This window comes from Equus asinus, chromosome 26 (genome assembly GCF_041296235.1).
Source record: "Equus asinus isolate D_3611 breed Donkey chromosome 26, EquAss-T2T_v2, whole genome shotgun sequence".
NCBI classification, from domain to species: Eukaryota; Metazoa; Chordata; class Mammalia; order Perissodactyla; family Equidae; genus Equus; species Equus asinus.
In genome coordinates, this window is record NC_091815.1 from 17,601,194 (window position 1) to 17,627,134 (window position 25,941).

At 47.8% G+C, this 25,941-nt stretch overlaps 1 long non-coding RNA gene across 1 annotated transcript in view; it reads right to left on the bottom strand.

Moving 5' to 3' along the window:
* LOC139042169 (uncharacterized) overlaps positions 1 to 19,497 on the bottom strand; it is a 45,449-nt gene extending 25,952 nt beyond the window's left edge. The window contains exons 1-2 of the long non-coding RNA XR_011498527.1: positions 19,401 to 19,497; positions 2,167 to 2,255 (exon numbers count right to left, since the gene is read on the bottom strand). This is a non-coding gene — a long non-coding RNA (uncharacterized lncRNA). The remainder of the gene's footprint in view (positions 1 to 2,166; positions 2,256 to 19,400) is intronic.
* Positions 19,498 to 25,941: the final 6,444 nt, after the last annotated feature.

Below are 25,941 nucleotides of genomic sequence, written 5' to 3' on the forward strand. Positions count from 1 at the left end.
ACTGTCTTGCTCAAGGCCCCACAGCTAGGCACAGTGCTGGTGTTGACTTCCCCCAGAATCTGCCAAAAGGTGATAAATTCCAAGCCATATCTTTTTTTTTTTTAAGATTTCATTTTTTTCCTTTTTCTCCCCAAAGCCCCCCAGTACATAGTTGTATATTCTTCGTTGTGGGTCCTTCTAGTTGTGGCATGTGGGACGCTGCCTCAGCGTGGTTTGATGAGCAGTACCATGTCCGTGCCCAGGATTCGAACCAACGAAACACTGGGCCGCCTGCAGCGGAGCGCGCGAACTTAACCACTCGGCCACGGGGCCAGCCCCTCCAAGCCATATCTTTACCTTAAAAAATAAGTGTGTGTCTCAAGCAGTCTTACAAATCACTGCTCCTGATGGTTAAAGTTTATACAGGAGACTAGTAAACAGGGTTGTGTCATTCTCTCTCCTCTAACATTGGGCAGCTAGCTGGCAAAAATGAGTGCACCCTTAAGACAACAGCATTTTTATTCTGTCACATGAGTGGGCTCTTTCAAACATCCCATTTAGTCACTGCCGGATACTTTATAAATGCAAAAAGAAGAAATATGGCACAGCAAAGAATATTTCTTAGCACGGCGAAATAGGGATAATAATGAGAACTGTGTCTGCTGCATGTCCCAGCAGGTTTGCGAGATGCAGGTGCCCCGCTCAGACCCTCTGCTGACACTGTACCTGATGGCGACATGTGTTCGGGTCACAACTGCTCAGCCCCTAAAAGGAAGGGTTCCCCCAGCACCAGTCGCTGGAAAGAACCTTGCCAGTGAGAAAGGCTGGAGGAGCATCCTCCACAGGATTTCCCGGTTCCTCTATTTCCCTTCCCTTTCTCCTCTCTGAACAAGGGAGCCTATGGGGTGAGGGGTTACGGCCGTGCTTTCTACACAATATGCTCCCACAGCTTAGAAATGGACACAGCGGCTTGAAAGATCAACGAAAATAAACCTTGGGCCGGACTGAGTGATCCCTGGCGCGAGTCAACACGGACATCCCATCCTTCCACTCTGAGCACAAAGGGTGCTTAAAACTTTAATGAATTGAACTCTATGAGTAAGGGATGTTAATCATTTTAATTACCCAGCAGCTTGAAATCAGATATAACAGTCCAATAATGTATCTTTAAACGAATACAACCCTGCCCTATAAAAAATCCCTTCCAAACCCATTCTAATAATTTCTATTTATCTTTTCTGACGTTAACTGTTATCCAGCCCAGCCGGCCAACAGACAGCCTTCCCCTCACATTTGGTTTAAATGCAATGCCGTCTAGTTTTTCAATATCATTAGCGTCCCCCTGGTGGGCAGAGAGCAAGGCGGTGGCACCGGTCACACTTCACTGCTTTATCTCATATGACAAAGAGAGATGATGCGCTTTATCCGGCCAGGCTGGCAGAGGGGAAGGTGGCTGCAGAGAACTCCCCCTGCTGCCCAGAAGCACCGAAGGGCCGCTGCATGTGCCTTGCTAACAGCGTGAAGGGGCAGACAAATAGATTTTCCTCTATATTTATAACCAGCATCATTCTTCCTTCCAGAGCGTTCAGTGCAGGTAGCTGTTTTATATGAAATGAACAATCTTTATAGACGTACCAGAGCCATAACAAGCCTGATTTTCAGCGAAGCTGAGGTATATAACTCTTACCGAATTGTCAGGCTACTTGCTCAACAAATCAAGCCTAACTTATGATGTTTGCAGTGTAATTTTTATTCCTGTTTGACTAGCCAACTACCCGGTGGTAATAGGATGTTAGGAAAGGGCAGTGGCGATGTTTGTGCATGCGTGATTGATAGGCCGACTCGGCATTTTTCATTTATATCTCCCGATTCCAAATCAGTTAAGTTTAGGAAAAATGAAACAAAGTGGCAAGAAAAATGTTTGCAGATTGCAGCCCGGCGCTCCTGCAGATCTGAGCTCAGCCCACATCTGCCGGGATTGTCTGGAAACATTAAGATATCTAAATGAAAATCAATACTCTATGTGCCAGGCATTTACTACCAGGAACAAGCATCAGGAGACTGGGGCTAATCAGACTTCCAGCTTGTGCCTCAGCCATACACTCAACCCCAGGGGGGTCCTAATTGCCCAGACTAATCATAGAAGAGTTAAATTTATAACCAAGAAAGACATCTTGTTTTTCTTACCAGTCATCATTTAGGAGCGGAGGGTTCACCTGTGAGGTGGGTGCCAGCTGTACAGCAGGAGCCCCGTGCACGGGAGGACGGCTCCTCACCTGTCAGAGGAGAGGGAAGACGAATTTACCGTCAGTCGTAAAACCAGCCATCCTCATTTCAGCTCTGGGTGGGAGACTCCACCAGCTCTCGCACCAACGGCCGACTTCCTTACTGAAGCCTGGCCACTTCACCCCCACCTTCTGCAACAGGAGGGGAGATGCCTACGTGTCCACAGCCCCCTGCACACTTTCCTCCCCACCCTGGTCTTTATTCTAAGGAAGTAGCTCCGAAAAGCAAATAGCATCAAGCATGGTAAAAGTATGTGCATCTGTTTTTCCTTGAGTTCCACTCTCGGGTTTTGTGCCTTGGACCCTCTACAGGAGCTAATGTCACTTGGCGACATGTATCTCCCAAATATACTGTGGAAACAAGTCGCTGATATTATTCACGCTCCCACAAACTACAAAGTCACACAATAGCTATTGGACGAGCCTGCACTATACTGCTGAAAACCATAATGTATCAGGGGACTGGATTCCTAATATTTGCATTCTAGATGCCAACTGTGAGCATATTTTGTACTATTTTCAACAAATTACACCAAAATATGCAAAATGTTTATAAGGCTCCATCTTCTATTTTTGGCTCCGGTATATTTGCAACTTAATAGTCCTTCAGAGATCTGTTTGTCTCCTCAGGAGAAATAGGAAAGCGGAAAATGCAAAAGAGAGAACAAGGGTGAAGAATAAAGAAATGAAGATGCTTTGTTCAGGCAACAAGTTGAGTTCTGCAAGTTTTTCGTAGAAGAGCAGAGCCGGCTGTCCCATGAGACCTTCTGCAACAAGAAATTTAATAACATTATTTGGATTCTCTGTGCCCTGGTTTTCAGATGTATTTTTAATGCATGTGTCTTAAAACAAAACAACCATTGTCAAATGCTGTATTCTCTTCTCCCCAGTTTAAATGGTTTCCTAGACAGCACAATTCTGGGAGCATCATAAAGTCCGCGGTCAATGAAAGCTTGTGCCTTGCATCCTGTGGCTTCCCAAGGATGCCCTCCCTGACAGGACGACACTTTGTCCGGACTCTTCCCAGGAAAGATGTCTCTGGTCTTTAAGATGCGAACGATGACAGCCTCTTGCCTTCTGTGCCATCGTCACAGCTTCTATGTTCACACAACCAGGTGCGAGGACACATCTTTCTTGTCTCCAACGCCGTGACAGGGCCATCCCTGACCACCCTGTGTGGTCTGTGTAGCATTAGGGCTGATATGCTGGAGCAGAATCCAAAATGCAGAGGTTGACAATGAATCTGGGTTGGGGAGGGCAACAATTTCCAGCTGCTGGATTACAAAACCAAGTCAAAAACTTTTCAATCCAGCTTCTCCATTGGAAAATCTGCTAGGAGAAAAAAAAAGAATTGTTTTCTAGTATTCTTTCTACTGAACTTAACCTAAGACTCGGGCCTCAAGGCCTTGTTCTCTAACTGGACCAGTCTTTCCTAACAAGACTGAAGCTTTAGCCAAATTCATTACTTAACCAAAATAAATAAAATCAGAGGAAGAGAGATTGAAATGAACAAACCCATGTTCTTGGCCAGCCCCCACCTCAAAAAAGTGAAAGCCAGACTATTGCCTCCCAAGTCTTTGCACTCACAGTAGGCGCTCAAAATGCACGTGGAGGTTGGATAAGCCAATGATACGTGGATGGATGAACTGGGAAGACTAAGTTGGACATAGACTCAAGAAGAGGTAAAAGAAACATCACTCACATGGAGAGACTCAGAACACATCAGGCTGCGGGCTGACAGGCCCTCCCCTCACAGTGCTGTGCTGCTGCTCAGCACACCAAGCCCTGGATCAGAGGCAGCCAGACCCTGGCCTGCCTCAAGCACAAAGGCCAACAGCCCCAGACCTCTGGGCAGGATGACTCCAAACTCATTCCTCAGCCAGATGGGGCCTATTCGGAGAGCAGGCTTGATGGGGCAGGGGAGAACGCCCAATGCAGGCCAGGCAAAGACTTCTCCACCCCAAGTCCCACCCCCACGTCCTCTCCCGCCCTGCCCTGTGGCCAGGTCCTGGCATGCACAGGGGCTGCTGTGAAATAGCCTGAGTGGTGAAGAAAGCCCCCGGGGTCTCAGCAAATGGAAGCTGCTGGAGGCCGAGGAGGAAGGCAGGGCCGCTAGGGCAGAAAAGTCAGCGGGGTTGGAGATGGCAAAACACAATAACAGGGCTTCTGCTTCTCGAGGGTTTCCCACGTGTCAAGCAGCATTCTTGGAGGTGACATGTGCTAACTCGTTTAATCTTCATGTGAGGGGTCCGCTACCCTCTCACAGGGAGGTCAGTGACTTGACCACAGTCGTAGAGCTGCTGAGGGACAGAAGCAGAGTCCCACCTGTGCAGTCACAGCAGGGGTCACACCCAGTGACCCCCCGTGCTCTGCTGTTAAATGGGGTGCTGGGGGCCTCAGGGACAAAGGCCATCAGAAGGAGGTGAGATGACAGAGAGTGGACCCAAGATGGGAATCAGACCACGTTTATATTATTTATAGAATAATAATAAAGATATAATAAGTTCATGCAAACAAAAAGCTTTCAAATGGATGGCAAGCCAGACCAGTGCACATTAAGTGAGCTTCACAAAGAGGGGGCTCCAATGGCAATGCAATTTAAATGGTTCCAAGGCAAACGTTCGGGGGCATTCAGCAGTGTGATTCACCTGGGCTTCGTCCCGCAGTCAGACGGGGTGAAAGTAATTGCATCCGATTACCAATGGCTTTGGCTTCATCTCCCCAGCCTTCGAAACCCTGTGGTCTCACTGTCGTCTCGCAGTTAGAAAACCAGAAGGACCGGCACTCCCAGAGCCTGCTGCCCGGTGGCCTGGCCCTCCTTCTGGGCCCAGTGTGCCCCTAAACCGCCGTCACTGGGGCCAGCAGAGTAGGACTTCTCAGCACCATGTCCCACAACGCATAGGGAGCATTTGTGAAGTGACCCTTCCCTTGCCTTATGGCTCTGGAGGGAAGAAGCAAGAGAGCAGGGGACAAAGAGGGACCGTTCGTCCTGTGGGTTGAGTCAGGATGAGGACACGGCTTGTTTAATCCTAATAAATCAGAGTGTCCCCGGGAGGTGGAAGCAACAGGGGATGGCATGCTAACCGAGCTGCACATTGACCCAAGGCAGAGCTCGCGGAGAAATGATGTCCTCTTCAGCAGGCTCCTGGAGAGATGGTCTGCATTTCTTCTGACAAATTAGAAGTGCCCCGAATGCAACCAGTCCTCAGAAAATAGGCCTGATTTAGCAGTGTGCAAGCTGCCATTATCTCACTGCATAAAAAGACCATTTAAGCGGGCAGCCCTTAGAACGCTGGCCCACTAGAGGTAGCATTTCTGAAAAACTACCCCCTCAGCTGCCACCTAAGCCAGTCACTCCCCAAGGGAGAAGCCTCATTTACGACCCAGAAGACCAGGCAGGCTTTGCTCAAAGGGCGGGCGCCGTTTCTCTCTGGTCTCTGTGCGAGCTCTCCCAGCCAGCAGTTCCCAGCCCCTGACCCACCTTGGACGGGCAAGTCGGGAGCCACACTGTGGGAGCCAGCAGCTCCAGCCCATCCAACGCTTCTTACCCTGTTAGGGCAGCCAGAGCTGTAACCTTCCACACCGAATTCTAGAACAATTACGAAGCAGATCTGGAGACAACGGTGCCCAAAGATGAAACAATCCATTTGCACAAAGTGTTCGCGTTTGAAAACTTTGCATGCAAAGATTACAACCTGTCACTATGTTCCCCAGAGACGCACTACCTTTTTAAAAAGCATCTCTAATGAGATCTACAAATCTAGGCTGAAGACAGCTTACTTTATTGTGTTTGTAAAGATGAAAATGTCTTAAATAGGTTACGGCTCCAGGGACGGGTGGCCCCACCAGGAGGGTAAGGTCATTCTGAAATGTTAATAAAAGTTTTCATAAAATATGACAGCACTCAAAGAGTAATGTTTGGATGTAAAAATAACTATAAAAGTATAATTTCTACCAGGGTGCACACGCAGTTTTTCTGCGTCAAGACATCTGCCCACTTCTCATCAAACAGGGGGTGTGGCATTTCCAGCGTCTTGACGGCCACACTGGGGTTCGATCCAGATTAGTCAGGGCTGCGGCCGCCTCTCCCAGCCTTCGCTGGTTGTTAGACACTGCCCTGTGGAGCAAAGTCTCCCGCCGCCCCGACCGTTAGCTGATGCGCCAGCACTCAACCCCGGGTCAGCCTGCTGCCGGCGAAGCTGACCTCACACTCGAGGAGAGAGAGAAGCTGACCAAGCCGGGTGAATAAGGAGTGGCCTCCTCGGGGCTCGGCCCGGGCCTTGGGGGTCCTGGGCTAGTCCAGGGGAAGCATGCCAAATTGGAAGTATTCAGGTATTTCCTATTTGGGGAGGCCCACGTTTTTAAAGTTAACCAGTCCAAAGAAAATGTCTCAGAATCCTGTTCTAGGTGATAAGATAACTAGGGAGGCCAATTCGTTCTCCTTGTTTGCCTGATCCCCTCGGCTCACGTCAACCTTGCTGTTTCCACTAGGGCGCTTCAGACGTGTGGGGTCCTCCAGGTTGAGAACAGAACTCTCTGCAGACACTCAGTGAAGAAAGGAGGGGAGAGCTAAGGAGGCCTGGGAGCTGGGATCACAGACTGGCGACAAGGAGAGGATGGCACCAGAGTCTTCCTTACATAACATACTGCCAATGTCACCTTCAGCAGGGATTTCCTTTCTTAGTACTATGCAAAATTTTAGGTACGAATACCTACTGCATGTCATTGTCATGGACTGCTGGGGCCATACTCCAACCCTCTCCACCCTCCCTACTCTCTCACACAGCCCATGGAGTGTTCATCTGGGACCCAGGAGACGGCTGCTTATCTCTCCTTCCAGGTCAATTGTTTGTGATATAAACTTCAGACCCTGAGCTCTTTGGGACTTTGTTATCCACAAAGCCCGGCTCTGACAAAGCAGAGCCTTTGCCATGAGTTTTAGAATCTATTTTGAAACTTTAGAAAGCATTGCTTTCCTTGTCCTTTGGTCTGTCCTGGCGACCTTTTCTGGAAGCAAGATGGTAGGATGCCACAGATCCTGGGCTTGAGGGAAGGCTTGTGGGGGGCCAGGGGAGCATGTAGGGAAATGAGGGATGGAAACAGACTTGGTCAAAGTCTCAGAATTTTACTCCGCAATTCTCCCTAATCCTTGGTGGGATACCACTGGCTGCATTCACACCATTGTTCAGTGCCTCCTCCCCAGAGACGGCTTCCTGACCAGCTCGTGGCAAACAGCCCCATCAGTCTCTCCCCTTCCCCTTACTCTGCTCTTTTCTGTGTTTTTCTTCTTAGCATCCACTTCTCTGAGACACTACAATGTGGACTTATTATTTCTCGCCCCGCCCCCAGCATTAGAACGGCAGCTCCCTGACAGAAAGGGCTTTGCCCTGTTCCCTGCTGCTTCTTGGCACCTGGAGCAATGCCTGCACACAGCAGTGGCTCAACAAATATTTGTGAATAAATAAATGAATGAACGGAGCATGTGGACAGAAAACTGTCAACTCCCAGGCTCTCACGAGGTAAAGAGGCTACTCAAAGCTGAGGCTCGTCACCAAGGGACATCTTCTGCATCCCGTATCTGGTGGGAAGAATCCAGATTCAAACTCGGAGCGTACTTGCAAATATAGCATCGTTTGTGACATGGCCCTGGGCAGCCAGTCAAAAGCCCTGTTGAGGCAGCTTTTTCCTGTGTTCATTCTATAAAATTCCAGATTCAAGCTTGACTGAAAAGACAAACAAATAAACCAGTCTAAAGAGATGTTGAAGGGGATAGAGAACAGAGCTTCCGCAGAGCAAATACCTCCGAGCTGCCGTGAGCTTCCTGGGACCGGGCGTTCAGTCAGAGGCTGGCCGCGCAGCCATGCGGCATGCTTCAGAAGGAATTCCAAAGCGAGTGGGAGGGCAGAGATTAGAATCTAAGATTCCTTACAACTTTTAAATATTACGGTCCGTGCTAGACAGAACAATGGCTTCCAAAAACGTCCACACCCTCAGCCCAGAACCTGAGAATATGCTACCTTACATGGCAAAAGGAGCTTTGCAGATGTGATCAAGAATACGAATCCTTGAGATGGGAGATTATCCTGGATTATCCAAGTGGGCCCAAACTAACCACTTGAATTCTTTGAAAAAAAGGAGAAGCTTTCCTGGCTTTGATCAAACAGAAAGACGCGAAGACGAAAGAAGTGTCAGAGAGATGCCGATTTCTTGGTTTTGAAAATGAGGATCTTGAGCCAAGGCGTGGCATGAGGGCAGGCTCTAGACACTGAAAAATGCAGGGAAATGAATCCTTTCCTAAAGATTGCAAAAGGAACACCTTGATTTCAGTCCATTTGAGACCTGTGTCAGACTTTTGACCAACAGAACTGGAAGATGATAAATTCGTATTGTTCAAACCACTGAGTTGGTGGTAAGTAGTTACAGGAACAATAGAAAACTAATACACAGTCTTATGATTTCTGGCCCAAATGAAAGAAAAACTTTATCTGAAAACTCTCAGTTCCAAGGTGATTCCTCTTTTGACCTCCAGCATGGAATAAATGAGTTCCAATGAGGTAGGTCCTTACCCTAAACTGGGCAAAGTAGCTGAAAACAACAGCAGGACCCGCCAAGGTTAGAAGGGACATTCCGACTCAAGAGAGTTCAATATGTGTCCATTTAAATCCTAGCAAGTATTTTCTACTACACATATGTTAACGTTTCCAGAACCAGAAGGTGAACCCTTTTCCTCTGTTCAGATCGGAGAGATTTGGGTGACTCCCCTGCGTTCACAGCTCACACAGTCCACACGTGTCATTAAGCCCCAGAAGGTGGAAACATTATATCCAGGGTGGGGACTCGGCAGGAGAAATAAGCAAAGAGCAGAGCTCAGTAGTTGCTCTGAAGGAAGCAGTCCTACTATTTCTTGTCTCCAGATAAGAAAAGAAATCCTACTTTAGAGGTGTAGGAAGACAATCCTACAGAAATCAGCCAATCGTCAGGCCACATTCATATGTGAAATTTATTCTTCTCTCAACTCCCTCCCAAGAGGCTTCGCCCTGTCCATTTTGGAACCACAGCAAACATTCAAAATGTTGAATTGAAAAAGGAGTAACTTACCTACCTTATGACTCACTCTAATTTAGTATACTTATTAAATATACTACTTCATACCGTTCATATGCCCCACACTTTGGGAAGCCCCAGGCACTTCATCAAACTCTCTGTCCACCTTCTCAATCAGACTCAGCCTCTTCCATTCCGTATCTCCAGCTTCTCTCTATACTCACTCTCTCTGCTTCCTAGCAAACTGACCTGAGTGTGCATTCATGGAGGCCAGGTAAAAGATGAAATCTTGGCCCAGACCCAGCTCTGAGTAGGTCCACCTGGAGGTAATCTCTGCTTAGAGATATCTCCAAAACCTATAATTCAAACAGACGTGCTTGAAAGTTGGCAAATCTCTAAGTGGGCTCCTGGGGCCTTTGAGTAGCAAGCATCACAGCGCAGAAGGCCAAGTAGAAGTCTCTGAAACTGCTCCTGCACCCAGCCAAGATAGCAAATGTGCTTGATGAAAGGGTGGTGGCTCCTGTCACATCCCATTTAATTCACCAGTGCTCTCAGGGATCACTGAGGTGGGAAAAGACTCTGAAGAGTTTATGCAGCAGAGTGCTACACACCATCTGAAAAACAAGAAGACCAACCATGGTGGACTCCTGGTGGAGACAAGTTGTCTGCCCATGGAAGGCCAAGATACCAAGCAGTCATAGCTATCCATTGTGAATTAGATTTTGTCAACCTACCAGATCATAAGATCAGGTAAATCCAGCAGCAATCTATTGTAATACAGAAGAATTTCCTCCAGGATTGGCATGAGTAGGGCCAGAGGGAACAAGAAATCTGCACGAGTTGGTATCCCAGACACGGTGTCATCCCCCACTGTGCACCAGCTGTGATGTCTAGGTACCCTTATGACCAGCTGATGGAGAAGGAAAAAGGCTGAGCTCCGTTCTCAGATCGGTCTGTGAACATCAGCTTTAAACAGACTGCTGCTGCGCTCCAGTCCCACACAGCGATGGCCTGGAAAGATGGCAGTGAGGGAGCATCTTCCCCATAGTCTAAGCTTCAGGTGGTGAAGCTGGTAATTCACTCCATCTGAATAAAGAAGCGGCCTGACATACGAATATGTGTAGAATCATGGGCAGAGGCAAATGGCTTGGCGGTTTGGTCAAGAGGCTTAGAAAGGAGAATAATTGGAAGACTGCAGACAAAGAGATCTGAGAAAGAGGTATGTGGCTGGATCTATGGGGGCACAAAGTTTGATGCTCTTGGTATTGCATGATAATGCCCACTAGGAAGCAAGGAAGAAGCCCTAAACCATCCACCAGAACAAATGACTCAGCCAGCTGATATCAGCCAACCTTTGAATGGGGCAAAGACATAGTAGCACAAAGCCTATGGATGGGCCCAATATCGTGGGATCTATATCTCTAAGACAAATCTAACTACTACCACTGCCAAACGTCCAACTGACCAGCAACAGAGACCAACGTTGATTCCTTGACAAGGCAGCATACCACAAAAAAGCTAACCATCCACTTGGGGGTAACTTGATTACATTGAACACCTTCCACCCTGGCAAAGGTCATGATTCAACTTGACTGGAATTGACATGTACTCTGGATATGAGTTTGCCTTTCCTGCCCACAGGGCTTTAGCTAGCACTGCTATCCAAGGGGTTATACAAAAACTGGAGTTGCATTATACCGAGGGACTTACTTTATAAGAAAGAAAGGGTGACGGCGGGAATATGATCATGAGATCCACTGGTTCTATGACTTACCACACCACAAAGGAAGCTGCCAGCTTGATAGAGCAACAGAATAGAACAGGATGTCCCTCTCCAGGACTCAGTATACGCTCTAAAGTGATGAAAATAGGTAGATACAAAAATACCCCAATACACAGAGTACATGGGGTAAGGAAAAGAGATGGAAGTAGGAGTGGCCCCACTATTCATCCCTCCTAATGATCCTCCTGGGGAATTTGTGCTTGCTATCGCTGGGACTCTAGGCCCTGTGGACTGAGAGGTCCTGATTCTCAGACGAGGAACTCTTCCACCAGGGGACTTGGCAAACGTCTCATTACATTTTTAGCTAAAGCTGTCACGTGTTCATTTTGGGTTCCCATGCCAAGAGTCTAGCAAGAAAGGAAAGGAGGAGATAGGGCTGTTGTTATATAATGGAGCCAGCCAGCTGATCCCCTAAAGCATCTCTTGTCACCAGTGCCCTATCTTGGAAATGGCTGAATGCAGGAGCCATAGCTAGAAAAGGGCATGATGACCAGGGGGCCATTCTCTTCAGAGATGAGAGTCTGATCATGGCACTGGGTGAGTCACTCAGACCATTAGTAGTGCTCGCCAAGGATGAGAATGATGGCTGGTAGAGGACAGAGATGATGAGTAACGGATGTGGCCTAAGCCCAGCTTCAGTGGTGAGACTTGTGGTTTGTCCCACTAACTCTCCTCTTGTAAGCATCCCCTGGAAAACAGACCAACCAGGATCCTTGGAGAGCACTCACAAAACTTATTATGCGAAACAGGTCGATCTACGCGCTACAAGGGGTGGACTGTAGTGGGCGTGTGTGCTGCTCGTCCCAGCTCCTGAGAGGACTGGTGGCTGACAGCTCTCGGCTGAGCTCCTCTTTGAGAACTGTCCTTAGATGAAGAGAGCAGGCTTACCCGAGATCACACCCTCTCCCCAGAAGCAGCCCAAATACAATGACTGGTTGATGAGATGGCAGGAGCCGCATAAGGCCCGACCCTTTTGCCTCAATGCTGGACATTTCTGCAGAGCCATTCCAGCTCCAGAATGCTCCATAGGATTCCCTGAAGCCTCTGTTGCAGCTTCATTATGGTTTAACTCTCCGAACAATATTGCTCTTCCGACTCTTCACAAGTGTGGTTCCAAGGAGCGTTCCCAATGACCGCTCTACACACAAATCTCTAAATCTTGGAATCTGCTTCCTGGGAAACCCATCTTAGGATAAATGTTCCTTTTAAAAGACATCTTCTTGTGTTACCCCCTGTACACACACATATGCCTCAACGCTTCTCACTTCCTATTCCTGTGAGAACAAAGACCAAATGTCTCACCCTGGGCTTGGTCCAGCACCCACCAACCTGTTGCCACAGTTCCTCTTCACACACCTCCCCCTTTTGCTTGCTCTGTTCCAGCTGCACTGGTCTTCCTCGAGTTCCTCAGGTATGACATGCTTTCTCTGGCCCCATAGCCTTTGCACATGCCGATCTGCTGCATAGAAAGGTCTTCTTTTCTATTCATCCTTCAACCTGCAGACCAAATGCCTTCTTCAGAGAAGTGCTTGATCTTGCGTTGATCAGATTACTCTGTTGTATGTGCTCACAGCACTATGCAATCTTCCTCTATCACACTTACCAGTTTGAATTATATATTTGTGTCATTATTTGAATAATGTTTATTTTGCTCACCATTATAGCTCCAGCACCTAGCACAATGACTAACTCATAGCGGACAATAAATATCTGTTAAATTAAGATGCTAATTTCTTCTTAAACTAGATTCAAACCCCTCAGCACATAAATACTGCCTTTTTCGCTGTAATCTGTTTTTTGTGGGTATTTTCCTTGTCTGATAACTTCAAAGGTAGTCACAGGGCCCAACACACAGTAGGTTCTCGGGAAACAAGCCCTGCATTTACATCTTAGGGCATTAATGCATGGGTTTTTCCTGTTAGACTGTGCGCTCCTGAGAGAAGGAGTTCACTCTTGCCTGAACTTCAAGCAAGGAGCTTGGCGACGTTTATTGAATTAAATCCTCAGGAAGTGTGAATGTCAACATCTGGCTATTTGGAAATGTGTAGATGCTACAGTTGTTATTTCTTCCAGTCAGTTTGTATCACATGGGCACCCACAGTGCTAACATAGCGTGTTAGAGGTCACGGGGTGCTGATCAGCTCCTATTTACTAATCCTATTCCACGTATAGTAGGACTAAAGAAAGCCTATCTCTGCGGGACATGTGCCCCTGAATTTACCACTCTGTTGAATAAACAAATGTTGCAGTTCGGTCTCAGATGCTACAGACGCTGCCGTGCGCCCTATAACAGGGCTGACAGCCAAACGCTTACTGGGCTGAGCTGAACGAGTGAGCGAGTGTCCCATGCAAAGCGGGCAGTAGGGACCGCTCCAGCCAGACACCACCACGCAGGATATGGGTCCATGCTGCTGGATATTTTGATTTTTCAAAAGAATCCAGAACTGGATTTTTATTGAACTCTCCCAATTTTATATTTGCCCTCAATTTTATAAAAGAAAATGAAAAAGACACTGTGATAGCCAAACAAAATATGCCCACACGAGAGCCCAGTTCATGGATTTGGGGAAGCTTTGGGTTGGAAGTCAGAATACACAGGGTCTTTGAACACACTGGAAGAAAAGGCAGGGCCCTAGGGATATCCGTGCCTCAGTTTCTCCATCTGTCAAATATGTCAGCTGGGCCTGACATATTCCTCATATCCCGGGTGTCCTTCTGGATCTGGCTCTCTACCTGCCAATTGTCTCACTCCGCAGCAAGTCCTGCTCATTTACAGGGTGAAGCTAGCCACTAGAAACAGATTTTGCCGGAATTTCCATTTCTTTCAGGGGCTAATTACAAAAGACAGAGGGAAAACGCGCGCCATGCTCTCTTTCACATCTCATTACATTTATTTGGCTTTATTACTAATTCTTTGTTCATATAATTTTCACCCTGGGATCTGCATTTTTGCCTAGTTACCCTAAGTCGGAAAACCCGCCTGAATCAGGAGGCCTTGATTACTTCCTCTGGTGTTCGCGGAGTTTAAAGCGACGGTCCTGATGTCTGGACAAGCCTCCTGAGCAGAGTGCTTCTCTAAAGAGCAAGCTGCCCGAGGACGCGGCTGCAGGCGACGGCATTCTGAAGGGGAGCTCAGGGACAGGCTCCCACCATCACAGAAGTCCTTGCTTCCACCCGGACCCCACAAACACTGTGAGGAGCCTGTCCTGTCCTCTCTCAGCCCCCCAGGAAGAGCTGGAGGAAACAGACAGCTGCGCCCGAGCCGTCTCCCCTGCTCTGGGTTGGAAGCTGCTGTTTTCTTGTGGATGTGTCCATCCCCTTACACAGATCTTAGCCCCCGTCCAGGACACACAGACATGCCAGCCCGGTCACCCCTCTGCTTGGCAGCGAGGAAAGCCAAGCCTCCAGTTACGGCAGCTCATCTCCACTTACTTTACACAGATCCAGGAAACAGGTCCCCAAAGAAGCAAAAGATGAAAACTACAGGAAATGTGCACACGGGCGCCATGAAATAGCAACCCAAAGGACAAACTCGGTAATCCCACCAATGATGTTCCAAACCCGTGATGGCTAGCAGCCGACAAATGCCCGCAGACCTCAATCCATTTTTATTGTATTCAGGCTGCAGTGTTGTATTTCCTGCCTCCCCTTAGCACCACACATACAGTGTACTTGAAAACAAAAATCTATAATATTGATCCCGCAATGTCACCACAATTATTCTTTTGAAACAGCCATTGAAAACAAATTACATCTGCACTGCCTTTTCATCCGCCTGCTGCGAGTGAGCAATGCTCACCGTGGCCTCCAGCACCGTGGTGTTAGCACTGTGTCACCGCCGACAGGACAGCCCAGGGAGAAGCAGATGGGGGAGGGGGCGGCGAGGATGAAAACCAGATCAAAGGGCTGCTTTAGCAGGGCACAGGGTCTGCCTGGCCTGGCATCCGGGCGGGGTTTGGACCTAGCGTGCTGCAAGCTGGATGAATCTGAGAGATTCTAGGTGTGCATACAGGGCTGCTGTCGGGCCCGGGGACTCCTCCTGGCTCAGTAAACCAAAGGCTGTTGTTGGATGGGTTAAACTAACAAAGATTTAACCAAGGCGACATTTTTGGATACTCATTTTAAAATCTAATGACAAGTATTGTTTGAAGTGACGTGGTCTTCCCCTGATGGCACATAATTCTATTGACAGGTTGAAGCACCCTTAACGGAGCAGTGGTGTTTCCAGCAGGAGGGATGCTCACAGTGCCAGATCCCTACAGCCCTAATTCCAACAAGGACACCACAATGACCCTCCTAAAGAAGGCCAGTTGTCCTCCTTCCTAGCAGGCTGCATTCCAGGAGCTCCCAGAGGTCACAGAGACCCACAGGGGTGCCCGCCATCCCACCACAGAGCTCAGGCCTCCACATATGTGGTGTCCAGGCCCCCAGCAAGATCATGAGGCCCCTCTGTGACACACCAGCCAGTTGCCCTGGGAACGTGTGCTGTTGGAGACCTGCCTGTTTGTTTTCGATTGTCATACTTGGAAAAATTCTCCCTGCACAGTAATTAAATACCATGCCACCGAGCGGTGGGCGAAGGGAAATTCTTTTGTTAAGGTTTGACCACACAAGTCACAGTGGTGGCTCTTGCAGGCGGGAAGTGATAACTTTGGAGCATTAAAAAAACCAATCGCCTTGTTGACATGGACATGGGAACCTAACCCCTGAAGCCTCCTGGTATGACGCATTGATTTTCCTGTCTGTGTACAGTTCTAAAGCCATCCATTCTGCATGGTCAGGACTCAAAGGGCCAGAGAGAGGAAAAAAATCTGTTCTCTCCACTGTACCTCCAGGCAAAGTTGAGAAATAAATTCTACATTTTGAGAGATGATTTGTTCAAGCCATGTTTAAGAGAATATGATTGCATTAAAAAGGGGAAAAAATGTTTTGTTTCCCTGGCTCCCATAACCCACAGCCACTGACCCTCGTGCCAAATCGTGACACCACAGACATGGCCTAGAAGGGTATGGAGAGAGCAAGGGCGCGGGGAGGGAAGACCTCAGGAATTAGGGAGCTTATTTATTATTCTCCAAATAACATCGCTGAGCTGCCCGAAAATTGCTCAAATACTCCTGTCAGTCCACCTGTCGTTCCTCAGCTCCTTCTGCCACTGTTATTTTGCAAAAGCAGCCGTCCCTGCTTGTTGGCAGGCTCCTTGGGAAATTGCTACCCTCCTGCTTGCTTTCTGATCCTCTTTTCCACAGATGAAACAGGCCAAGCTGACTCACTCTTCAGGGTCTGCCTGAGCGCCATCCTGGAGCAGACACGTCACCCTGCCGCTGACCCCCTGTCCCCATGTGCAGTGGGGCTGCTGGTGGCCAGGCAGCAAAGGGCTTCTCTGGCAGCCTCCTGCCTCTCCTCCCATTCTCCTGTGCACCCTGGGGTCCTCATTCAAAATGCTTCTGTGCCACCAAAACCCCTCCCCGTCCGCCTCCGTGACAGGGGGGGACTCTGGGTGGCAGAGACAGAGGCCAGGCTTTGGGAAATTTGCTGAGACACCACAGGGGAACTCCGTGTGCAGCCGGTCTCACATGTTCAGTACTTTTTGAGTGTTAGCTATTTTAGTTCCAAATAAAGAAAGCTTCGGAGCCGGTCAGGAGGTAGAGCTCCCAGAAGTACAAGACTGGTGTTTGAGCTGCAAATGTGCAGCGCCATTCTGCAAAATATTACATACATCATTTCCCGGTGCAGAGGAGTATTGAGCTATTTCAGTGAAGCCAGAAAGGAAAGACCAAAATCATGCAATTTTTCTGACCTAAACAGAACTACGGACGGAATACAGAAATAGAAAACGCTAAAGCGAACGTTCTTACAGGGTTTGTCTATATAAACATAGAATCCACATATCCCGAGTGTATACAACGTGAAGTCAATACCAGCATGCATGTAGCCCAGGGAAAGTCATAAACCCAGTCACACAAAACATTCCTACCGATGATTCCATCCTGCTAGACCTATAGAAGTATTCTTAAATTAGGTTGGTGTGAATGTGTTTGTATATTTATTATGAAAATACTTACTGTTCTGCCTTTTGAAGTAGATGGACAAATGATTTAGGAGTGGAAATAGACTAGAAACAAAATTAATGCAAATAATGTGTTGATTTTTTTTTAGCTTGATTAGCCAAGCCAATGGAAAATTCTAGAAAACGTATACAATTATTTTAACTGTCACAGGCTGGCAATTGTAATTGACATGATTTGTACGAGATGCAGTGTAATAACTGAATATATTAAAAAAAAATCTCATGCCTTGATTACCAGGAGAACATTACTAGTGCCACAATATTATTAACAACACAATTATCGTGGCATCCCAAGGATACGCTCTTAGCACTTCAATGCATTAGTGAACCTTTGCTAACGAAGAAAAAATTAAAGTACAGCAAATTTCAAAGCACCAGTTGTACCCAATATCATTAAAAATTTATAAAACTTCCCCTGAACATGACAAGTGTTTGGTTTAAATGAAGATCAGCCACAAGGAGAAAGCAGAAATCTTGTTACTCTTTGTCTCCTTCCTTACCCTCTCTCTCTGCCTCTCTTTCTCCCAGTCCTCCCCCAACCGGCACCACCTCAATCCAGCTGAAATATGTAACCATTACAGAGTGACAGCTTGACACACAATGACCCGTCAGAACATTCATCTCGCAATGTTTTATTTTAGCGAGGAGCCAAACTGCAGAAAAAATAAGCAAGTTGTTTCAAGGCTTGGAAGGAGATCAAACATTTCTGGCATCCCCACTTACCAGACCTTTGATTTACAATGGACTTGTCAGAGCCCGATTAGACAGTGTGTGCTTAAAAACCTGCAGAGGCTCCTCCGCGGCCCCAGCCCACCGCCATGCCCCCACGGAGAGCGTCCCTTTGTTCCCGGAACCAGCCAGCCAGGCTTCAGAACAGAACTTTGCACTCTTGCAAGAGGGCCAGGCAGCATGTAAAAGCCAGCCCAGCTAGAACTAATCCCTTTAGCCAAGGTGAAAAGAAAGAGAGAGAGGAGAGGGGAACAGAGAGAGAGGGTGCCAGCCGAGTGCCTGCCACCGGTCTCGGTACCTCTTCCTTCTAAGTCAAAAGTTATAATCTTCCCCCAGAAAAAACACAGCCACCGATTGCTACCACCGGTGAGCTTTCTCAACCTTATTCAAACGGAAACGCTCAGCTAAAAAAAAATGAGTTGGACCAAAAGCGCAGGTGTTTGAAATATGTTCGCAGAATTACGATTTTTGCTAGTAATTACAACTATGAAAATGGCTGGAAATATATTGTTTCAATTTGTATGGAGAACAATTGCATTGAGAGAGAGAGCAGCCTGATCTGTGCCTGGCGTTGGAATGTGTAATTCCTTAACCCTATATGGTGGCACAGGGCTCGCCGGACCAAATTATGAATACATGTGTTTGGAGAGCCCGAGTAGTAAATTTGGGTTTTGTGCATCCGTAACAATGCAATCTGACATGTGTGATTTATGGAATATTAAGTTAATACAGTATTATGAAATTAGCTTAATGTACTAAAGCTGTAATTTTAAAGTGAGAAACAATGAGACCAGACGTAAACAATATCAACATTAGCATTACGTGAAAGCTGAAACCAATTCACTCAAAATGTGTCTGCAGAGTCACAGATTTACCTCGCCCAAACGGGCCTAAGTCTCAAGAAAGTTTCAGACCCCAAGACAATATTCTCTGTTTGATAGGCCAAGCTGCTCACTGTGGACTCAAAGAAGGATGCACTCACCAACCCCTGCAGACACCAACCCGGGAGCCCACACCGCCCCCACCGCTTGGTGGGGAAATCATCAGAAATTATCCTGAGCTCTTCCGACTAAAGAAACTGCAGGCCAAGGTCAGAGGGCCTCCTCGTCCTGCATGCTTCACCTGCAACGCCCTTGAAATAAACTCTGGAGAGAGATGGCTGGGGCGCCAAATGCAATCCAGGAAACTTGGGGGTTCAGGGCCTGGAATGAATGAGACTCTGAGGTCAAGCAAATTGTGTTGATTCAAAAGAGCAAATCCAGCAGTGTAATCCTTCAGCTCCCCAGAGGGGCAGCCTACCAGTGCAACAGAGACTTGTGACATGACAGGGAACCAGAAGACGTTGGCTTACCTCAGGATAAGCCATCCCCAAGCCAGCCTGAGACCATGGGAGGTGGGGACTGGGGCAGTGGTGGCTCCCCAGAGGCTTCCAACAATGACTAGTAGCTGAGAGATGGATCAGACTAGAGGAAGGTTTCCATTGTCCCTTAACCTTCCTCCATTCCCCTCTCACCTTCCCAGGACTGGGGATCCACTGGACCGGAGCAGCAGGAATCAAGACTGACGACCAGTGACCCCAAGCCAGACAGATGCTGCAACACCAGGTTCTGAGATGGAGAGAAGAAGGAAGACCTTTAGAAAATATTACCGAGGCGTTCTCGGCTTTCAGTTGAGATTGCTGGAAACGTCAAAAGCGTAAGTGAGTGGATTTGCCTGGAACCCAGACCTGGCCCTTTGGGGCATTTTACTTCCCTATCCCAAGCATGCTACCCCTTGGTAAACGTCAGGGCAGTACCCAAACACAAATTTCCCCAAAGCCTTGAGGAAATGACATTAAAGCCCTGGACCTGGATTAATTGGGGCATAGAAGCCTGTTCATCATAGTATACTCAGAATCCCAAGATCTGGGATTAAATATGGACCTCAACATCCTCCAGGAGCAGAGCGGGACAACTGCACACGGTGGTTCTTGCCATTTTCATGAATATTGAATCTATTTGATAACGGACAGGATTCCAAGGGCCCACACCCAGATCCATGTACTGTAGGAGGCTGTCTCATGCTGAATTCCCCACGGAACCCGCCTTCCTTCCTCGGAAGGAAGCAGACACCAAACCCCAAGCTGCCCCGTTGTGGAGAGGCCCAGCGCATGCACAGGCTTATAAACGGATATGAGGGTAAACGCATACATGTTAGATTTTCTATGGCACTTTCTTTCTAAGATTCCCTATATATGGCTTAATGTGGTCATTGGGATTATCTCATTTATCTGACATGTCGCAGTGTCTTCTTATACCCATAGTAAAAATACAAGCATTCCACTTAAAATAAATGAAAAGTATATGTCAAAGTTAGAGAGGAAACAGTTGCTGGAGTCCACTCTGGAGAAAATCAATTCGCAAATCTCGCAGCGAGCCTTTGTGCCTCCTCTGTCTTGCAAAGGCATCTGCTGTTTTCTGTTGCTTTGTTGGCTTTTATTTTTAAGATGCCCTGCATTTATTACGGGAGCCAGAGACCCGAGAGCTGAAAGCCAATACTAATGTTTTAATTCCATCAAGGATGTTTCAATTCCCATTCTGCATTTTGCATTAGGAACCCAGACTCAGTCAATACTTCACAGCACCGCTGCTTGCGGTCGGCACAGGGGCTTCACCTAAGCTGACAAATGCGTAGGCTTCACAGCACGAGGATGAATGGGACTCCGAGTCAGGAACTTTCGCTCTGCAAAGAGCAAATATATCGTCTAGTCACAACATGTTTATATAAAGAGACCACCATGCGTGTTGCTCCTAACGTGAGTGACTTTGCAGGAAACCACCTTTTTGTCTCCAAAATTATTAATTCCTGGAAACAACACAACCTTCCACAAGAAAGCAAAGTGCTCTCTCCGAGTGTGGTAGCCAAGCAAACTGGAAACGTGCGTTTCCTGGCTCCCCATCTCCACGTGGACTCTCTCCACTCCACCGTGTGGGCCGTTTCGCCCCTCAGTGCGGAGGAATGACGTGGGCAGTTGATTCTGAAAGAGAAATGTGTTACAAATTCGAAAAATTAAAAGTAAGTGTATGTCTGCTCCAGGTTCAAATTGTTATTTTTGTTCACCTCCTTAAACCAGGAAATGTCCATTATCTTAACCTTTCTTTTTTTCTGCATTATAAATCAAAATATTTTAACTAGACAAAAGGAGTAGTAACAAACCTTGACACGAAGGGTCATAGTTTAAGGTTTTCTAAATTCAAACCCATGCAACTTAAAAGAAAATTACACAAATCAACGTAATGAAAATTATATACAATACACAGAAAGGATATACACACGTGTGTGTGTGTGTGTGTGTCTGTGTGTGTGTGTAAAACAGATGGGCTTCCTGAACTCTTTCTATTCTAATAAAACTTTCAAAATAAAATCAGATCTCAATCTCTACAAAGCAGTTTTTAATGAACTTTTTCAAAACCAGTCCTCACCTTCCTGCTGCGGTTGCACAGAACCAGGATGGCCCTTGCTAATGCCACTGGAAGTTAATAATTCAGCTCCAGAGCTGACAGTGGTAGAGAAGAAAATTCTTTCTTAAAGGCTGTCCCTCAATTGCACTCACAGGAGTTTACTGGCTTGCCTGTTCTGAGAACAACATCTGTGACTCAGACGGGAGAAGCAGTGGAAAGAAAAACACCCTAAGATGGGCTGAGTGTCCCCAGACTCGGACTATCAGCCCTGTGTGGCCAGCAGGTGCAGGGACCCCATCTCGCCCCACTTAGCGAATTATGTATAAACAAATTAACTTCCTGGGCCGGTTCCCTCTGAATTACTCCTTGGTCTCCCAGTGGTTTTCCATCAGGACGAACCTTTTCCTTTCCCTTATGCACCAGCAAACATACTGATACAATTTAAAGGTCATGTTCTTTTCAAACTGACAGAGCCCTCCGAAGTTTTGACGAGAGGGCCTCCAAGCCTCACACCCTACAGGCGGAAAGGAATTAGGTAAAGCATCACTTGGTGGAAGCTCAATCATGTGAAGTGATTAGAAAATGCATCCGGGAGAGGGGGCCTTGGCAAGGGGACGGCAGCTCATCTCAAAAGGAGATGTCACATCGCCAGGCAGAGAGCCCCCGACGCCAAGCTGGGGAAACCACGTGAGGGTCAATGAAGATATAATTACCTTCCCACAAGAAGCCTCTCTTTTTCCAAACCCTCAGTGAACGCCTTAATTAGCCTCACCTTTTTATTCACAGTCAAACTTTACCCCAAACCCCAAGACTGAAGTAACAGCACCATCTCTTAGGCGCAAGAGGACATTTTACTAGATAACTAAAGAATGGCTAAGAGTATGGATTCTGCATAAATGCGCATTGTCTGTAGAAACTGATATGTTTATTTGCAGTTGTGTTTGTGTTATCAGAGGATAGGCAGTTCGTGATTCTTTTCTCTTTTTTGTCTGTCTCTGGAACAAAAAGGAAATTGTTGGAATGACAGTGCGTTGTTGATTGCGTCAGCAGACGTTGTCCTCTGGGAACCCAATCACGGCGTGGAGCGTTCTTCTGGTATTATTATCATTGTCAATAGTATCTGACGTCTTTGCTTTTATTACTCTGCTCTTCAACCAAAACCAGCTAAGGTTCACTGAGACTTGACAGTGTTGGTGGTCGAGAGGTTGCTCCTGTTCTCTGGCCCAGTTGTGTGCGCGTGATGACGTTCTCCGTCATAGAGAAGGAGATCTTGAATGCAGCACTGGTGGCTCGCACAGCCCCTAACCCAGCTGCCGCCCTCCCTCCGAGGCCCCTCCTCCAGGTCCTCCCGCCGGCCTGGCCCTCCCGCTTCATGACAGTGACTCTCTCTCTCCAAGAGGAGCTGTCTGTGACTCCAGGCTCTATCTTTAGGGAAAAAGTGCAAACTTTAGGGACTAAGTGTTTGTCCTGCTGCCAAACACTCACCCACCAAGAACTGAAAGAATTTAGCCCAGAAAAAACTTGCTTTGTTGTGATTGCACACGCATCCTCAAAGTCAGCCCTGAGCTTGTTGAGTATTTACTGGAACAACTCTCCTTTGAAGCTTCGCTCCTAGTTTAACTGCCTGATACCCGTAAGCCCACTGCCTTGGCTGCCCCGGTCACGGAAGACTTGGGGCTGTAATCCCGGAATTCAGTCGTCAAGGACGTTTTCCTTGTCGCTGCTCTTCCCTCGACTTACCACCACTGGTCTTTCCAGAATGGAGTACTCCTTCCACTCTGCCACAGACACGCTGCTCCAACCCTTAGCCGTTTCCTCCAGCCGCCCACATCTCTCTTTTTCAGACCCACCCTACCAGTCTCCTTCCTGCCGTGTCTGTCGTGGCTGTCGTGGCACTAAGCCTGGCATGGACTGCACCCTGCAGGCCACAGACAGGGCTTCCCAGAGCAGGTGGTCACGATTCGGGCTCTAGATTAAGGCACGCGCAGCAGTGCAGTCGTCGTGGGAAGCTTGCTCAGAAAACAGGAGAAGAAAGCACTGATGTTCTCATGAAAATTACGCTCGGTGCTCTTGAAACGACCATCAGTATCTCCCATCTATCTTTGCACGGTGTTGTTGTGGGGGATGGGGAGAGGGAAGGGGTAGCCAACTAAATGTAAACCAAATAATCAATCAGCATCTATCAATCAACTTTTATTGCCAAGCACTCCAGCTATTGGCTGGAGATGCAAAAATAAGATACCGGCCTGCTCTCAAGGAGCTCTCAGAACGGTCAAGAGATATTAACTGTGTGGTCATTCTGGAAGTACTGAATGCTAAGAGGAACTTATGAGGAGCACAGGACGGTGGAGAACACAGGTGACAAGTGTGGGCCCTCGTATTTTTATGGGGTCTCTTTCCTAAATGCCTGCCACAGTAGGAACCGACGCAGCAGACCGCTATGCACCGCGCTGGACCAGCACCATCGGACCACATCTGCTCGCCTCCTATGAAGAAGGGCTTTACCTCAAAGTGGCTAAAGGGGTTCACACCCGTGGACTCTTTGCACACTGGCCGAAACCATCCTCCTCCATGTCCGAGGGAGCGTCACAGTCCACAGGGCTGTTCACGACCGCCAGAAAGGGAACAAAGCCAAGACCTGGAATAGCCGAGGCTCTTTCCCTCATTTAAAACTTTCGTTCCTGGAAGAAGCTGAAGGATGTTTTATAAATGTTTTAAATGCATCCTTCAAAGGCGACGCCGGCCCCCTCCTCCCAGGAACCGATCCTTCTGTTCTCTCTGCGACGCCAGCCCTGGGCTCTGGCCTGTAGGGAGCAGGGCTGGTTACAGGCCCTGGCTCCCTGCCGGGAAAGGGCCCCCTGTCCACTGGGGGTGGGGACACAGGTCAGTTGCCCCGAAGGGGCCTTATGGACGACAAACCCAGGTGAGAGGAGGTCTGTGTTTTAAACCTTCTACTGCACTTTCACTTATTGTCAACATCCGCTTTTGAGCATCCTTTCCCAGAACTTCTATTTAGCTATTCTCCTGACAGACAAACCCACTGTGCTGCGAGTGAGCCCAGACTAAGCATTGGAGGAAAAGCGCTCTCGCAGTGTCTTAGAGAAACAAGGAAATGAATACCAGATCATTTTCGTTCAGGCAGCTGTCTGACCGTCAATGGTAGCCCCTTCCCTAAGTGCCCAATGTGAACAAGGCCTGTTCCAGCCCAGAAGGAAGAACTCAGGGTGGACCTGGCCTTGAAAGTGGCTTCACTGAGTGGGCTACACTGGGGATGGCGCTTGAAAGACCTCAGCCCTGGATAGAACACCTGGCACCACAAAGCGCAGGGGCTGTTGACTTCACTCCGAGAGTGAGCACGCTCCCCAGCACCGCGTGTCCAGGGTCGGCATGACGGGCCATCAGAAACCCATTGTTCTGGTGCTTCGGTTAAAGCCTGCCTGTTTCTTCAAGGATATAGCATCAATGAACTGGATATTTTCCTCTCCTGTGAAAAGCAATAAAAGCCACCGGCCTGGGCTGTGTACGCTGCCCGTGCCGCTAACAAGACACATTCCTTTTTGTTCGTGGCAAGTAGTCTAAGTTTCTGTCTTATGTCACAATTTCTGACAACTGCTCAAGCGCAGAAACAGCATCTTGGCACCAAGAAAATGACCATCACTTAAACAGATGAAACTCCCAAGGACATCGAAAGAGTAAGATTTCATGGGAGACGCGCAGTAGAAAAGCCAGCCCCTCCTCGTCCCAAAGACCACCCTGCAAATCCCGTCAGAAGTGTCCTGTGTTAATAATCTTCCCCCGGCCCACACCAACCACCGGCCCAGGGCGAGGATGGACGGCTCCACACGTCTCACGGGCCAAGGCCACGGTTAACCTCCTGGGTCAGCCAGACCCAGTATGACCTTGTTCTTTTCTCTTCTTTTCATCATTTAAAAAATTCTGTTTGCTTCTGGATCCCTAAGAAGACCGAATGCTCAGTTCAGGGGATCACTTTTATTAGTGGGTAGCAGAAAAGCCTTATGCCTCTTGAGCACCTTTTGGAGAGAGCATTTTGATGGGAAAAAATACAATGGTTTTGAATTTCATTACGTGACCAACTTCCTTCTAAACATAGAACAGTTTAGTTTAATAAAACATGGTGGCATCTACAAACACACATTTCTTAAAAAGACACAATCAGAAAAAGTCCCATTCACTGAAAAATGTGACTTATTTGCGTACCAGAGCCCTACATTTTTAGAGGGTGCTGATGACATAGCAGTGTGTGATCTATGTTTGACTACTTTACCACAGTCGCCATCAGAATACGAGGAGAAGCAAAAGGTATGAGGAGAACACAAGTGAAATGAACAGCGTGGACCCCGCGGCCCCTTGAATTGGGCGAGCGGGCACTAGGCAGTCGCTGGGTCCACCTAAGACCCTCGTGCTTCACTATCCCGTCCCTTAGGCTCCCTGATGGAGCGCAGCCTCTGAGCTTACAAGGTGAACATTAATTTGAAAGTCAAAGTCCTTTTTGCAAAAGAGCTAACAGTCTGAGGTAAAGTTCAGACTTAATATACTGAGTCTTGGTGATTCTGTGTGTTGACAGGAGAAGCTGCCTTTAATATTTCTGCTTTA